The 14,806-nt window shown below is 47.1% G+C and overlaps 1 protein-coding gene across 2 annotated transcripts in view; it reads left to right on the forward strand.

Annotated features, from left to right (window-relative positions):
* Positions 1-5,734: 5,734 nt before the first annotated feature.
* Positions 5,735-14,806, forward strand: part of LOC138516925 (zinc finger protein 84-like) — a 37,425-nt gene continuing 28,353 nt past the window's right edge. The window contains exon 1 of one of the 2 annotated variants that reach the window (XM_069632387.1): positions 5,735-5,983. The gene's annotated coding sequence lies outside the window, so the exon portion shown is untranslated. Of the gene's footprint in view, positions 5,984-6,396; positions 7,170-14,806 lie in introns of those variants that run through there. The other variant, XM_069632388.1, reaches the window with a different exon arrangement.

A 14,806-nucleotide genomic window follows, 5' to 3' on the forward strand; every position in this document is an offset into this window, starting at 1 on the left:
TCTACCTTGGACTCTGCAGTAGTCACTACAGTATATAAAAAAGGCGACAAATCTGATCTGGCTAGTTATCGCCCTATTACCTTACTTGCGACCGATAGCTAAATATTTGCCACAGTAAAATGCAAATGGGGTTTCACAAGGTAATGAGCACCTTCAAAAAACTTCTATCTGCCTAATTATCTCCAAGAGAAAGCATGCAGTATTGTGGGAACTCCCATTACCTTTGCTGCTATCAATTTCTCACAGCCATTCAACACCATCAATCAAGCACGCCTGATTATCTACTAACAATTTTCATAAAAAGTTGGGAGAATACATTAATGCCGGTGAGGTTGAATGGGCAGGGTAGCCTGACGGGATCCCTGGTGAACCATCGGTGTCTTCCCCAGGTTTGCGTTTTGGCTCCCTCCCTATCCAATCTTTACCTATGGGACCTGGAGCTATTCTTGGAATCTGTGGCCTTCGCACATACACAAATTGGTGACTTAGTCGCAAACTGGATGTCATACGCTGATGAAGTTATTCTGTTGGACAAAACAGAGATAGGACATTAGCGTCTGATTAACGCCACTATTGAATATGCTTGCGATAGTGAACTTATTATGACAGTAGAAAGACCAACATCATTCGACTAGGAGTAATAGAAAGCCTTATGCTTTTACTTGGACGCTTGAAGATTCTATAGTTGTCCCTATGGATGAGACCAGATATTTAGGGCTCAAGGTTGATTTGCACCCTAATAAACTCGTCCTGTGAATTGGCTGAAAAATATGGCTATTCAAAATGCTTCCCAGCTTAAATGGATTAGCAAAAGATATTGGTGCTTTATCATCTCTCAATTACTTGAATATTATAAACTTAAAATCATACCATCTTTACTGTATGGACACGAAGTGAATTTACTGGAACTTCCTAGATTACATTTTTTGGAAGAAAGCGCTCGGTTTACGCACCTGTATTCCCATTGCAGGTTTGCGATTTGAGCTGGAGCTAGTGCCACTCAGAGGTTGGTACCATTGGAAGATTCTATCATTTTATAGAAAACCATTAGCTCCCCCTAATGGGTCACCACTCTCTAATTTACGCTCTGACATTAGAATTAAAAAACAGGCTAACCCTATCAACTGTTTCTGCATATATGCTGAATCTATACTGTGTGCTAATTCTGTTTGAGGCTAAAAGTACTTTATTTGAAGTGGACTAGATTAACACAATCACTAGAATGAGAACATATGCTCTATATAATAGCCTGACTCGGTGGGATAAACCATTAGGGGTCCTACTGAAATATCAGACTACATTTCCAAATCCGTCTAGGCGGATGCAAATTCTCAGATTCAGGCTGAACGTAATCCCAATGGGAGAGGTTGCTTTTATCTGTACTGATAAGACCTCAGCCATTAATGCATGCTCCCGGTACCATGAAAAGGATATTACTACAGGGAGCACATGTTATTGGAATGTTCAGCACTTCAGAATACAAGGAGTCTCCCTTTCAGTAGATTTGTTCATGATGAGTCATGGTTAGCAACTGAAGAACTTTAGGACCAGCCCGTCAGTGGCCCTGAAACTTCCCTGATGATTGCCTTTCTAACCCTTTAGGTACTACATGGCTGATGAAGAGTTTTATCAAAAGTAAGTCTTGGTTTGAAATGTATACTTGATTTTCATTTGGATAATCTTTTATAAGTATGTTTAGGTCTTTATTTCTACATTGGGAAGTTTTTTTATGAGGTTTTGTAAATGTAAGTACAGACATGATGATGTTATACAGATATGATGAATTTTATATGGTATATTTAAAAGCTGTTTAAGGTACTTGTATTTTATTTAGGGCTAACTTGGGTAAGCAAATACATTTTAAAAAAAGAAATAAAAATTGCACACAGTGGTAGGAGAACTTAAAGCGATATAATTAGTCAGAGTAGGGGGTAGGCTTTACAAGGCAGAAAAGCCGGTCTCATTGCACTAGCTCACACTGCATGCTACTGTAATCACCCCCCCCCCCCCAACACCTTCTTTCTTTCTCTCTCTCTCTCTCTCTCTCTCTCTCTCTCTCTGTCTCTCTCTCTCTCTCTCTGTCTGTCTCTCTCTCTCTCCAATATTTTACATCCCTTGTACAGTAAAACAATCCATTTTGAGCTGGCAGATGTGGGGAAGGGGCAGGTTGGTTCAGAGAAAGGCTGTTTGAAATGTGAGGACACAGTCACCCACATAACCTTGCTCAGTATGCTGGCTGGCAGGCTGAGAGATGCCTCATTCCACACTCTTACAGGCTCAGATGCTGTGTTCAGTGGCCTGCTGGGAATTCTGCCCATCATGGGCAGGGTCTCTATTAGCAGAGCAAGATATGGGTCTGCCCTGCTGTCTTCTATAAACCAGAAAACTCTTGCCACCATGCCAAAAAGACATTCCCCACACCTCTAACTCAGCATGTTTTCTGAGGGCACCAGACATTCGGTGTCAGAGTGATGCTGCAACCCCGAAGTGGGTCTTTCACGAGGAAATCTGGGGCATAAAAAACAAAGGTGCCATGCAGAGTGCTTTAAAGTGCAGCCCCTTGCAATGCTACTGCCAGTGCTTGCCTATTCTGTACGGTAAAGCTTCAAGATATGTGGCATTGGCGCAAAATACTTACTGGTAATCTTCGTTACTTGAGGTCCAAGTCTTCTTCTTCCGAGTCCAGTACTAATGAGGGTCACGGGCTGGGGCAGGCCCTTTACAAGCTACAACTTTCTTTTCTTGACTGTATGCCTAGCACCACCTCGTCCAAGGGGGTCCATTTAGTGGCCATCTGCTGTGGGCACTTCCTGATCATACTAAACCCAATCTTAGTTCAGTCATGATGCCAGGGAAGGTGCCTGGGAAGAGGCAGACTTGGACTTGCTGTAATGAGGATTACGGGTAAGTAATCATGGCATTACCTCCTTGTGTTCATCTTCCTTGTCCCAGTCCAGTACTAATGAGGGTAGCTGGCACAGAGCAGACCTTTTGTAAGCCAACACTTTCTTTGCCTGACTGATTACCTAGACCTGCTCCCTCCAGGGTGGGGCTATGTTAGGCAGAATCCTGTGCAGTGCCCTTAGGGACCACTACACACAATTAAGACTAGAGGTGGCAACACAAGTTTTACCTTTGGTACAAGCCTGTACTACTATGTTAAAGTGGTAGCAATAGCGGAGCAGCCATGCTTATCTCAAGAGTATATGAGCAGTAGCAGAGATTACACAAAGGGACCACAATTACTGTGACTCAAGCAAACACTGACTCAGGGTTTCAGGTAAAAAATATAAGTACATTTATTTTTAAACCATTTGTTATCAACATGACACTTCTATTAATTCAAAAACCACACGTAAAATATACTACAACTAACCAATTCACTTTGTACAGTATTATTCGAGGTAAGTATCCTGTGTTTGAATGGGCCGGTGTTACGAAACAGAACACGTTACCGTGAATACAATTGCGATCACTTTTTGACAGTTCGGTCTACTAGATAAACGCCTATCCGCTGCAAGAAATGCTACCGGGGTAAAAACACACTTAGCACCCGAGATACCCAGAGCGAGTTGGGGGGAAAAAATCACAGGCAATATGTTGGTTAGGCAGACAGAATCGAAGAACACACATAGACAGGAATTCAAGAGTCAAAGGGCCGGAGCCAAAGTCAAATGACACAGGGTGCCTGTTGTCGAGGATCACACAGTCGGACAGTTCGAGATTCAACGTTGCCAAGAGTACTTTGATATTGTCAATGTTCGGAAGCAAAAGTTATAAGAAGGAGGGAAAAGTAAGGACATGCCTTAAAGTAGAGAAATGGGGATTTCACCCAAAATTCCTCAAACAGGACACAGTACCTTTCTCAAAGAACGAAGCTGGTGCCACGGCAGTTGTTGCTGTTGGTTTCCCGCAGACCCACGTTTTCCTGCAGCTTCAGCACGAAGAAGGACGATGAGGGGGTCCGGACCACACAGGGATGAGGCCGGCAGCAGCGACAACGAATAAAAGGTGCGCTCCTTAAAAACAGGAGAGGTTCTTCAGGTGGCTATCCGGACCAGTACAGCAGTGTGCAGCGATTTCAACCACGAAGGCGACCTCTGGCTGAAGAAGATGAGCTGGTTATCCCCACCAGGCTCAAGGGAAGAAGACTCCGGACTGGATCTCCTCTTAGTCGTTGAAGGATAGATAGCTCAGGACTGCAGCAGGGCTTCACCGGTTCGGGGTAGTTGCAGCAGTCAACCTCTCCTCCACTTCTCGTCAGTTCCTTGTAGTTCCAGTGGCGACTCTCTGACTTCCAGCCCAAGAGACCTGCCTTTTATAAGAAAAAAACCCATTCACACAGCCTGGCTGTCAATCGCCCAGCAGGGGGGTTGTTCAGCCCAGACAGCCACCTTGCCCAATCATGACAAAGTGCGACTTGGGTTTCCTAGAATACCCTGTGCAGGGGGTGACTACACCCCTCCCTCACATTCATCCCACCTAGACACCCAGGTGCCTTGAGGAAGGCTTCTAGGTAGAAGCCCGCCAAAAGACAGTTAACAAAGAAAAACACAAGAAGGAGTTTAACAAAAAGAAATTGTGAATAAACCGCACCGGAGCCAAACAAAAAAGGATTTGTTTGAGCGGGTTTAAGTTTGAGGCTAACACAATAGCCTACAATATTACCACGGTTATATATGATAACCGTGGTAGAAATTTAGGGTAGATACCACTGCCACCAGCCATGTCTAAATGTTAAAAGAGCGAAACAATGCTCTAGGAGGAACAGATAAAAACAGTTAAGAGTTAACCCTTCCAGCACTCCATGTAAGATGGTGTGTACTGGATCTGTGGTTTAATTTTAAAGTTAATGGTAACTTTACCCTTTTCTGGGGGACAGTAGTCGTCTCATAAATGGAGTCGGTGGGAGTCTGAACGACAACCCTGTGTCACTGCACAGAAGGTGCGGTGTGACACACACAAAGAAGGGGGCTACTGAAGTGGTGTACTCCAGAGCTCACAATCTTAAAAAACAGGTAAAAGACACATAGCAAAATAGGTGTAAGATTGGGGGAAAAGCTCACACTCCTACCAAGTGGAAAGAAATAACTCCAGAATTCCAGCAAAGCTGCTGAGGGACTCACTATGTAAGGGAAATTAGCCATAGAATGAGAATTCTCCCTAACAGGCGATTCGGCCGCCTTCATCCACAGGAACCTCCTGAACATACCATGCAGGAATGGCCGGAAAACCCGGAGACTCCACACTCTTCTTTGGAGACGGGACTGCAGCAGGGCTGCAGCAGGGCTTCACCAGGACCAGGAGGTTTCTCATCTGCGCATGCTCTACTGATGGGTATTTTTTATGTGCTTCAATTCCATCTCCTTCTTGCGCATGCTCCATTAAACAAGCTTAATCCGAGCATGAAGTATTGATTTTTGGTGCTTCCCCGATAAGGCCCCATGATAGTGTCTTTCTTGTGCGCATGCTCCAGCAATGCCTTTCGTGCGCATGCTCCAATAACACGTCTCTTTGTGCCTGTTCTAGTAATTACTCCCTTCTCTGCGCATGCTCATTCGATTGGTGTCTATTCTGCGCATGCTCCAGCAATGAGTGTCTTCCTTGCGCATGCTCGAGTAAAGGGTGTCTCCATTCCGCATGCTTCATTGATTGTGTATTTATTGCGCATGCTTTATTGACGCGATCTTTTCAAAGAGCATGCTCTGAGGACTAATTACTCTCTTGCTTCTTTGAGTCTGTCTTTCCTGCGCATGCGTGAATAAGTGGGTGCATGCGTTGTATAGTTGCGCTGCGTCTGTACCTTTTGCTGCAGAAGTGCTCAGAGACCTCTTCCCAGCTGAGGGTCTTGTGAAGATGCCTGATTAGAGACCGGGCCTCTGTCTGTCTGGGCTTTTTCTGCCCCACCCCCTCGCTGCTCAGCTGCAGGGCAAGTCTTACACTTGTGCATGCAGCATGCACCAGGGAGGCATTTCATGATTAGGTAAGTCTAACTAGTGCTTCGGCTCCTTTACTGGTTTCCTGCTCCCTTCATCCCTGTGAGGCTGATGCAACCGTACAACTGAATTTGGCATTACCTTCAAATACTATAGCAGTTAGGTCAAATTAAGATTTTTGTTGACAGAGGATGCTTTTATTTTCTAACAAATAAGGAAAATATTCTTATTGTAACATGACATTTTCAAATGAATTAAATCGCTATTTCTTCAATTGCAAAATAGGGAAATTTTAAGACATATTTAATGTGTTCTAATTAATGTGTGTGGTGTGGTTCCCCTTTAAGTAATAACGAGTCCCTGCTAAGGGCTCGTGCTGGTGTCACTTGTCTGGGCACCATGTGACTAAACCAATAAAAGGGACGGGCAGTTTCCCGCTCCCCAGTCACGACTGCCTTCTGCCTGCTGTGTCGTTCCTTGCAGCGTGATGCGGGTGCCTGCATAGCAGGACAGTAGCCCTGCTGGGCAACACTGTCCCTGATGTCTCCCATATGTAGCAGAGCCCCTGCTGGGTAACTCTGCAATGGTGTGCCGCTGCCCCTGCTGGGCAACTTTGGCTGCGTTGGCCTGGATGCCAACAGGCCATGGATGTGTCTGTATGACTATGGGCTGCTTGTGTGTCGGCTGGTTGCCCCAAGCACTGATGAGCAACGGACCATGGTGCCTTGCGGGTCCAGACACAACATTGGTGATGAAGAGTTTTGGGACCCCGTACACCGTACTGTATGACAGCGGCACCCGCTGCCGTGAGATGGCGGAGCATGGGCAACTGCTGCGTCTGTATGGCTGTCTGCTAAGCCCTGTGAGGGGTCTGCGCTGTGCTCCATGTGTGGCGGTTCGTTGGTGGTGTAAGAATAAAGGAGCCTGCTCACTCTACGAGCAAGCTGATGCTGGAGCCCACGAAGCTCTGTGTGGGAACCAGTGAGGATGGAGAATGTGCGGCCCACCCCTCCCCCCTGTGGCAAGGAATTGGGGAGAAGGCCCGCTGTGCACTCAAGCAGATCCGGGCCCCGCAGGCAGTGAATGTTTATATGTTTTGTATCGGAGCAGAATGAAAAGTAAAGCGATCCATCTTCAGCGCTCCACCTGGCACTTTCCCACGCCAGCTAGCGGAGTAGCGGAAGCTCCCCGCAGGCATGAAAAGAGGAAAGCATTGCTGCACGTTGGTGCAAGGTAAGTAAGAGAGCATGTGCGCGACCCAGCTGCTTGCCTGCATGTTGCCGGCAGGCACAGGGAGATTCCGGGTCCACCGGCAGTGAGTGTCAGAAGCACTCTGGGGTCATAGTGGTACAAATAAGAGGCCTGCACAGTGTCAGTGACTCTTGCCTGCAGGTCCTGGGGCAGCCGGCCATGAATATTGAATATGCTCCACATCGGAGCATGGGAAGAATAAAGAAATTCAAATGAGCCCCAAGAACGTGCATGAAGGCCCGCGTTCACCATATAGGAGCGGCCCCACACCAGAGACCATGCATGCCTGCACCTACCATGTTGGTGCTACCGCTGCATCCCCAGGGCTAGCGGCAGTAACTGTGCAAAGAATAATGAGAAGGGGAAAAGAAGGTTGGGACCAGCACGTGAGGGTTGCAGCTCTTATGAGTGCTTGTGCACCCTCATATGCCGACAATACTCCAGTCTGGGGGAACTGATAAAGGAATGGGTGGTCTCATACCCTGCCACCAGTGTCTTCTTGCCAGTGGTCGAAGTGTACGAAAAGAAGTAATGGAACTATGCTCCCTGCTGGCCTGCCCCTGCTCCCCACAAACCCCATTGCCACAACCCCTCTCCCACACAATCCACCCCCCCAAAACACTTGCACCTGCTGTTTAAGGGAACGTTCAGTGCTTTCAGGGCACTGAAAGTGAAGGTTTCCACTTCTTCCTACACTTTTATTTTAAAACAAATCCATTCTGGAACGGTTTATTTTTAAAATAAAAGTATAGGAGCTGTGCAAGATAATTTAAAAAAGTATAGGAGCACCACTCCAGACCGCTCCCGCTCACTTCGACCACTGCTTCTTGCCTGCCCCTCTATCCATGGACTGGCCTGGTGCATTTTTGCCAGCCCCTGAACTGTGGCATAGGGCTGTTCTGAACAGATACTAATGCAAGTTGAATTGTTCTCCTGCAGCCCCACAAGTGCTTAAAATGGCCTTAGCAACCATTCACCTTTATGCTTTGAGCCTACAGACATGCTTAAAGTGGCTTCAATTAGACAGTATGCAGAGCTGAGCTCCTGCAGAGTGTCGGCCTGCTTTAAATGAGGCCAGGAGCTAACAGTGGTGTCATTCAGTGGCTTAAGTTCCACTCAGACCCTGTCAGGGAATGCTCTCCCTAGATGCACCGCCTATCTAATAGGGATAGCGAGAGAAAACTGTCCATCATCACCAATTGTTTGCACTCAATGAGTCACATTAAGGTAAAAATCCAAAAGAGCAAGAGATGAAATCGAGACAGATCTTCCTATTGGATCATATCTCGTCTGCTTTCTTGAGAGGCGCACTGTCACAGGGAATTTCCTCACATTTTTGGATGATCCAATAGGAAGATCTATCTCGATTTCTTCTCTTGCTCTTTTGGATTTTTACCTTAGTATGACTCATTGAGTGTGAAAAATTTGTGACGAGGGACAGTTTTCTCTCGCTATCCATATTAGATAGGCGGTGCACCACCGGTCATCTAGGGAGAGCATTCCTTGACAGGGTCAGTGTGTGCTTCCATTAGGGACAGCTTGTGTGTGTTTCTGTTTGGTTGAAAATGTCCCATTCTGTGAAAATACTTGCTCTTCAAACTGTTCTGTTGTGTTATACATTCTAGATGCTATTTATATATTTATTTATTCAGATTTGTAGAACGCACGTCAGCCCGGGGGCATCGTGGCTCTTGTTACAGACATATGTTAGTTGCATATAAACAAGTAATACATAATTTACAGGAGCAGGTATGACATTTGTACAAATTTACAGTGCAGTATATTCACATAGGTTAGCGAGAGTCACATATTATTGTGCAAGGAAGGAGGTCTTAAGTTTCCTATGAAAAATCGGGAGTGAGTTCTCCGCTCTAATGTCTGCAGGTAGAGCGTTCCAGCACTTGGCAGCAATGTATGGGAAGCTTAGGCCACCGGCTTTGGCTTTTTTGATGCGTGGGATATGGAGTAAGTTGGTGTATTGCGTCCTGGTGGGACGTGACGAGGAGGGTTTGGAGATGGTCTCTGATAGGTAGGACGGGGCGGAAGGAGAGAGGCATTTGTGTGTGAGGGTGAGGATTTTGAGTGTGATCCGCTCTTTGACCGGGAGCCATTGGGCTGAGTGTCTGGCCTGGGAGATATGCTCTCTTCTTGGGATGCTAAGAGCGGCCCGGCGAGCATTGTTCTGTGTGACTTGCAGTCTGTTTAGGTTTTTTGCCGATATGCCTGCTAGGTGGGCATTGCAATAGTCCAGTTTGGCTCCAATGGTTGCTCTGGCTATTGAAAGGCAGTTAGGTTTTGAGAGGTATGGCTTGATGGCTTTATAGGTTTTGTGGTATGCGCAGATGAGGAAGTGATTGCGCTGACTTGTCTGGTCATTGATAGTGAGGAGTCTAGGTAAACTCCCAGTGTCTTGACAGCTGTGGATACGGGGATGATGGAGTTGTCCATGGAGAAGTTGGCGTACAGTTATTCCAGTTTGTCTAAGGTGCTCTGTTGACCTAGTAACATAATTTCAGTCTTGTCTCAATTAAGGCAGAGACCATTAACTGCCATCCAAGCCTGGATGATGGAGTAGATCGTGTGGAGTGCCTTGGCGTCTTCGTGGTATGATCCTGAGAGAGGTAGAAGTACTTGTGTGTCGTCTGCGTAGTTCGTGTGCGTGATACCATGTGAGTCGAGTTTGTCAAAGAGAGGCTTAGTGAACAAGTTGTAAAGTGTGGGTGCGGTGCAGGATCCTTGAGGGACCACGCAATGGATTGTAGTGGGTGCGTCGTTACCAGTGTCCGAGAAGACGTTCATGGCTCTTCTCTCGAGGAAGGAGGTGATCCAGAGAGCTGATTCTTTAGAGAAATTGTCTGAGGGTGTGAGGTGAGGGTCTTGTGATCAACCAGATCAAATGCGGCTGAGAGATCTAGTAGGAGCAGTAGGGCTGGCTTGTCCTTATCCATGATTTAGGTGATATAACTCTTCAGATCCACCAGGGCTGTGTCCTTTCCGGAAGCCTGATTGCCTGGTCCCAAGGAGGGAGTGGGGTTCCAGAAAGTGTTGGATTTGTCAATGTGCAGCTTAGTCCAGTAATTTCAAGAGGAATGTCACTGTAGTTATCGGTCTGTAGTTGTTGGGTTGTAGGGGGTCGAGGGTAGGTTTTTTTAGGAGGGGCTGGACCCAAGCCTCTTTGAGGCTAGCTGGGATAATGCCTGATTTAAAGGACGCATTGATGAAGGCCGTAAAGAGCGGCGCAAAGAAGTCTGTGCAGTCTTTGATGAGCTTGGGCGGGCTTATATCGCCTTTACAAGGGGAGGGTTTGAGATTTTTTAGTAAGTTGATAACTTCTGGTTCAGTGACGTCCCTGAAGGAGAAGTCAGGTATGGTGGGCTTAGACGAGGTGGGTTGGGCGTTGGTAGGCTTGGTTCCTGTCTGTTGAGGTAATGCTTTGCAATGGTCTTTGATTTTCTTTTGGAAAAGGTGAATTTTGTGTAGCATGGCAGCTTGGATACTAGCACACCAAGCTTCATCTTTGATTATTTCATCAGGTGTATTGGGGGGGGGTGGAGATGAGCTTGTTGAAAATGGTGAAGATTTCTTTAGAGTGCGATTTGGCATTAGAGATTCGAGTGTTGAAGGCGTTGGCTTTGGCAGCGGTGATAGCTGTTTTGTATTGGTGGGAGATTAAGTTGAATTTGTTTTTGGCACTGCTGCAGGGGTTGGTTTGCCAGTGTTTTAGTGCTTCTCTTTTGTGGGAGCGCATTGAGTGCAGTTCTTCAGTGAACCAAGAGTTGGTGTGTAGTGATTTCTTTTTTTTTTTCCATTCGAGTGGTGCTATTTCATTAATAGCTTTAGTGATGACATCTTTGTAGATGTCTGCTAGGATATTGTGGTCATTAGCGAAAGGGGGTGCTAGTTCGGAGGTGTTGAGGTAAGGGCGCCGGTTATCCTCTTTAAGCTTTTTAGAGCTTCTGACTTGTGCAGCGATAGCAAGGGTCAGAGTTTTGTGGTTTTTAGTGATGGGAACAGAGAATTCGATACAGTTGTGGTTGGTCCAGGGCAGTTAGGTGTTAGTGGTGATAGTAGCGAGGCAATTATGGTCCGCGATCCAAATCTAGAATGCGACCTGGCACTTTGCCTTTGGAGTGGGCACAATGGCACTTTGGAGTGAGTTGGACTTTCTACTTTCTGGGTGAAGCCTAAGTCACTAGGTTCCTTGGTGAGGGTGACCACAGGTTTGTCTTTAGCATCATTGAATCCCAGATTGAGGTCTCCTAGTAGAAGGGTTTTGGTGGAGCTTTTGATATTATTACTGAGAATGTGGATGATGTTTTTCTGAGAGTCTAGGGTGAGGCCTGGGGGATGGTATAGTAAGTGAATATTGATGGTGCTGTTGGGTGACAGTGTGAGTTTGGCCAATAAGAGGTCAGAGTTGCTGGTTGAGGAGTGACTGACCAGTCGGAGGTGTTGGTTCTCCTTGTAGATGAATGCTACTCCGCCTCCTATTCGTTCAGGTCTGTCTTGTCTGAATATGGTGAAGCCGGGTGGTAGAGCAAGTCCAATGGCGGGGCCTGATGCTTCATGTAACCATGTTTCTGTGATGGCTAGTAGGACAATGTTATTGTGTGTAGGTGTGTGCAGTTTGTTAGTGGAGGCGTGGGTGTCGGATGTGTCTGATATGTTATGTGTGGTGACATAGTGTGGAATGGTTTGGTTAGTGGGTGGTTGTTTGTAGGTATGGGGAAGTTCAATGCAAGGGATGTGTTTGGCAGTGCTGCTTCGGATGCTAACGGCAGCAATGCAAATGAAACTCTTATAGCTCTAAGTATTTCCCCTGGTGTTTAGGTATTTAAGTTCCACGCTCCCAGTGTAATAAAGGGTACTTTATTTTAAATGTGGAATTTCCGACGTATCACCAGCAGTCCACCAAACCTGACTGTCACCCTCAAATATGTACCAAGGCTCAGTATATGTTTCATGATTGAAACTATCAAAGTATGCTTGTAGGTAGTGATTGTCCCACCTGAGTCTCAATGTAGGTGATTCTTTTTTGCACCCATGATTGCAAGTATTGCTGTTTTGTGACTGTCAATTCATTTTGTGTCCAGTGATGTTTGTCATTATTTCATTTTTGTTATGGAAAAGGAGGAGTGCGGTGTGCTTCCCCTTTAAGTAATAACGATTCCCTGCTAAGGGCTCATGCTGGTGTCACATGTCTGTGCACCATGTGACTAAACTAATAAAAGGGACGGGCAGTTTCCCGCTCGCCAGTCACGGCCAACTGGCTCCTGCCTGCTGTGTCATTCCTTGAGGCCCGATTCTGGCGCTGCAGCAGTGCCACTGCTGGGCAACTCTGCAATGGTGTGCCGGTGCCCCTGCAGGGCAACTCCGGCTGCGTTGGCTGGAATGGCCTGGGCCCCCCAGGCCACAGAAGTGCCTTTATGACTACGGGCTGACAAAGTGGTCCCTGTCCTTGTGTGTCGGCTGGGTGGCCTACCATGGCCCCAAGCAGCATACCTCCTTACTCCTCACACAGGAGACACAACCTGGCCACAAGCACATGTGCCCTTCAGACTTCCTACAGAAGTCACAGTCACAACCTGTCCACAAGCAGATGACCCCCTCACTTCTCGTACAGGATTCACTTACCCACCCTGGCCACAAGCACCTGACCATCCAAACTCCTCATGCTGGGATCATAGGCCCATCCTGGCCAGAAGCACCTGACCCTCCACACTCCTAATACAGGTAGCATAGACTACCTGGCCACATGCACCTGCTCTCCCGTGTTCTTCTCACAGATATCACAGGCCCACACTGGACACAAGTACCAGACCATCAAGTACCACAAGTACCAGACCATTATGTACCACACACAACAGACCAACCTGGGCCACCATCACCTGACCGCCACATTACTGACACATGTAGAATAGACTCAACCTGACCTCACACATGTAGAACAGATGCAACCTGACCAGAAGTACCTGGCCCTCCTCGCTTCTTACAGAGAAATAACAGACCCAGCCTGGCCACAGCCACTTGACCCGCCTCTGCCCTCACACAGGAGTCAAAGGACCGCACTGGCCATAAGCATCTGACCCTACTGACTCCTCACACAGAGTCACAGGGCCATGACCACACACACTTGCCCCTCGTGACCCCTCACACAGGTAGCACAGACCCACTCTTGCCACAGCAACATGACCCTCCTCACTACTCACACAGGTAGAACAGATCCAACACTGACACATGCACCTGACCTCCACATTCATCATGCAGGAAGTACACTGTTAGGTATGCATTGGTGTAGTCACACTGTGTGAGACTACACAACACTTACCTGCTTGGGATGGTATTGTTTATTTATAAAGCGCTTAGACACAAAATGAGCGCTTCAAAGCCCTCCAAGACAGGGGTGGGGGGTAACATGGGATGGAATCATTCATAAGGCCTTGGAGAATTCTGAATTATATACAATAATAATAAGCATACTCGGCTTGATGACATTTCTGCTAATTCAAGTGTGTTAACAGATAGTGGGGGAAAGCAGGGAGGGGGAGGAGAGGGGATACATGGATAGGAAACTGACAGTAATGCAAGTGTGTAACAAGTAGTGAGGGTAGGAGGGAAGAGGGGGAGAGAGGTGGAGGCACGTAACAACTCAACAGCCATACTAGAGAACATGTATTGCTAGAATGAGCACAAGTAGACATTGACATAAGGGAAGTTTATCAGGGGAGGTGAATGGGAATGGTTAAGTTGGTTGGCATTTTATACTATGCCCCTATCACAAGTGTTTCAGGTGCACAATGCTAGGGTGGGGGGACAATGGGCGACAAAGGGGCATATAGACAACAAACGTACTGGGTTGAGTGCATTCAGTTTGTGTAAGTGCACAGACAGGAAGTGCGAGGGATGGGGGAAGGGATAAGTGTGCTTAGTCCAGGATGGCCGGGTTAAGTGCAGAGGGCTATCCCTTTGGGAAGTGCATGATGCAGCAAGTAGGGCGGGGGCACAGAGGCAAGTGCAGGGACTGGTGTGGGTGCCTGGGATCTGTAAGATTTTGAGGTGATCCAGAAAACCAGTATGCTAGCTCAGCAGAAGGAGGAAGTAGCAGGTAGGGAGCGGATATTAACAGGGAAGAGGTAGAGAGAAGGCAGAGGAAAAGAGGAAGGCCTTGAGGATTTTCCAGAATTTAAGGAGATCTGACTCGAGGTGGAGAGAGGCAGGGAGACTGTTCCAGAGGGCTGCCCTGCAGAGGATAAGGATCTACCCCAAAGTCTCTGTTTGGAAAAACGGCTCACTCCCAGAGAGTTGGAGGACGAGCAGAGTGCGCTAGAGGGAGTGTATTTGGGAAGAGTGTGTTGTAAGTAGTGTGCTCCCCGGCCCCAGAAAGCCTAGTGAACAAAGCAGAGGGTCTTGTACTTGATCCTTGCAGCCACAGGAGCCAGTGGAGGGATTTCAGTGCCGGATAGATGCGGTCCCTGGGCTTGAGGCCAAGCTTAAGACTTGCGGTTATATTCGGTATGAGTTGTAAAGGTCAGATTGTAGGAAGATTGAGAGACTGTTACAGTAGTCGAGTCTAGCGAGAACCAGAGCTCTGGAGATAGTCTCTAGGGGAAAGTGTGAAA

The sequence above is a fragment of the Ambystoma mexicanum genome, chromosome 6q (genome assembly GCF_040938575.1).
Source record: "Ambystoma mexicanum isolate Mex_15411 chromosome 6q, UKY_AmexF1_1, whole genome shotgun sequence".
Classification (NCBI taxonomy): Eukaryota; Metazoa; Chordata; class Amphibia; order Caudata; family Ambystomatidae; genus Ambystoma; species Ambystoma mexicanum.